Consider the following 2518-nt stretch of genomic DNA (forward strand, 5'->3'; position numbering starts at 1 on the left):
GCCCTTATTTGTCAATCACTCGGTGTCCTTCATACACCAACAATCTCAATCCTAATGGCATGTATATTTAATGATTAAAGATGTTAATGTAAACAAAAAGAGCAAAGAATAATAGCATCGTACCATGTCATCATATCGACTTGAATCTTCATATCAACAAACCATTCCTACTTATAAGTAAACAGGCTAAAAGTACTATAAAAATAAAAGGAAAAAACATATTAGCATGTCTGTGATGAGTAAAAACTAAAAACAATGTTTGTTACAAAATCATCAGCAACAACTTTCATCTCTATCGTTCTCATAATCCTTCCATCAGATTCAAGTGGAGCCCAAACACTATAATAATTCTTTGATGAATATACAAAGACGTGGAAGGAACTTACAAAGATGATAATATAGCCGCAACTTAGCTAGACACAGACCAATTAAATACCATTTAAGTCACTCGAATAGACCCGAAGTGAACATGCTTTTGATCGACAAATAGAAATTAGAGATCTTACATCAATCGTGTAAAGACAACAGTTGTTCAACTAATTAGTAAACCAAAAAATCAGAAACACATACCTTGATAGAAGCTTTAACAATAGAAATCAGATATAGAAGCTTGAACACAAAACTCTAGATCTGTAAACAGACAAACGATGAGCATAGTTATTTCGAAATCAAACTGAGAAAGACGAAAGCCGACTGTTACCTGGACGATGAACATTGAAACATGAGAAAATTGTACCTTGAAGATGTAAAATCGGTGTTTGATGTCTGCAAGTAGAGAGCAATTATGGATCTTGAGAGGATTGAGAGAATAAGGGAATATAGCAAGTAAAAACGACAGATAAAGAATATTAAGATCAACCTCATAATTCGCCTGAAATAATGACAAAACTTTAGTTTTCCATGAAATTGCAATCTCAAATCTAAAAGATCAATGGTGAATAAGTTAACTTGAGAATCACCATTATCGATATGTTGGAGAAGATGCGTAAGCTAGGGTTTTGAGGGCGGCGTTGGAGACGAAGGACATCTGATTGAATGGAATTAGGAATTAGGATATGTTACTTAGCCTGTTCCGACCCAAAATCTTTGTCAACATCTTCATAGTACCAAACCATTCTAGTTTCTTTCTTTTCAATATAAGAACCATCAATAGTTTTTGTACAAAGATTCATAACCGGCTCAGCCATCTCCATCCACCCAACACTATTTTCATGTGCGCACGTTTCCCATTCTTGATCACCCGCCCACCTGACATGATTTCACAAAATAATTACTCAAGATTTGTGTGGTTTTGTAAGATATGCATCGGTACTAAGATATGAGTTTAAAACAACATTAGTTATTAGTTATACCTTATAAAGTATCAGTGATGAACTGCAATGGGTAGCTTACGAGAAGTTAAGTTAAGACAAAAATCAAGAAGTAGCACTACCGGCGACTAACTGTGATTAAACAACACGATCGAATATTTAGTATAGAATCAACCAAAGATTATTTGTATGTAATGTAGAGTGTGAGAACGTATGAAAGAAGACAATCACGATGCATATATCAATACAAATAAAATATGTAAAGAACTAAAAACAAAATAAAATGAATGAGACCAAAATTGAAGGTTAGGGTTTTAACCATCAAAATATTTTCGTTTCTTGAAGGTTAGGGTTTTAACCATCAAAATTGAAGGTTACGGTTTTAACCATCAAAATATTGCTGAAGTTAACCAAAATTGGAGGTTAGGGTTTTAACTACCTGTTGTCCACAAATCTCGTGTGACCTTCTTGAAACACGATCTGCAACACCGTCCTCAGCAAAGGTCATAAAGCCGAACCCCCTGTGACCAGATCTCTTAATCACATAATTATTGAGCATCAATCAATTTCGAAACTAAAAAACCCTAAACTTAAAAATCACGATACCTGGGTTTAATAAGTCCTAACTCAATAAGCAAGAACACCAAAAATTACATAAGGTGACAATGTTGGGTTTAAGATTTTAAAATCAACATGTAAACCAACTCAAAAATTAAATCGTAAAAACTTGTATACCTGTAAATCTGAACCCGACATTGATTTTGTGAAATCTTCACCAATCGGCTTGAATCGCCGTCATCCTTTTTGAATTACCAGAGACAGAAAGCAGATAAAAGGAAGAAGAAACATCTTGGTTCAGAAGGAAACACTAACGAAAAAGAAACCTGTAGAAGAAAAGAAAACCTTAAATAGATTGATAAAAGGAAGAAAGATTGATGTCTTCGTTGATAAACATCGCGATTAGGGTTCGCGATGATGAAAGATTGATGTCTTCGTTGAGATTTGGAGTGAAACGGCCAGACAAATGGATATCAAAATTAGGGTTTGTGCAAAGGAAGAAGCGTGTTTGATATGAGACACGAATCCAGTAACGACCCAAAGTCCGATCCATCCTCAGCCGGATCCCGCTTCTTTTTTACTTGGAATCGAGAATGTACAAAGCAAATTTTGATTTCCCTCCTAAACCATATTGCCACATCTGCCTAGAT

The 2518-nt window shown here is 34.8% G+C and overlaps 1 long non-coding RNA gene across 4 annotated transcripts; it reads right to left on the reverse strand.

Moving 5' to 3' along the window:
* Nucleotides 1–422: 422 nt before the first annotated feature.
* On the reverse strand, nucleotides 423–2125 carry LOC118482276. 4 transcript variants are annotated; one of them, XR_004868172.1, is made up of 7 exons: nucleotides 2046–2125; nucleotides 1750–1831; nucleotides 1353–1442; nucleotides 960–1248; nucleotides 860–871; nucleotides 701–765; nucleotides 461–630 (listed from the first exon to the last, which is right to left on the reverse strand). It is a non-coding gene; the product is annotated as an uncharacterized LOC118482276 (long non-coding RNA). The 4 variants fall into 4 exon arrangements; XR_004868173.1 differs by having other exon boundaries at nucleotides 463–630; nucleotides 737–765; XR_004868170.1 differs by having other exon boundaries at nucleotides 423–630; nucleotides 737–871.
* Nucleotides 2126–2518: the final 393 nt, after the last annotated feature.

This window comes from Helianthus annuus, chromosome 9 (assembly GCF_002127325.2).
Source record: "Helianthus annuus cultivar XRQ/B chromosome 9, HanXRQr2.0-SUNRISE, whole genome shotgun sequence".
Taxonomy (NCBI): domain Eukaryota; kingdom Viridiplantae; phylum Streptophyta; class Magnoliopsida; order Asterales; family Asteraceae; genus Helianthus; species Helianthus annuus.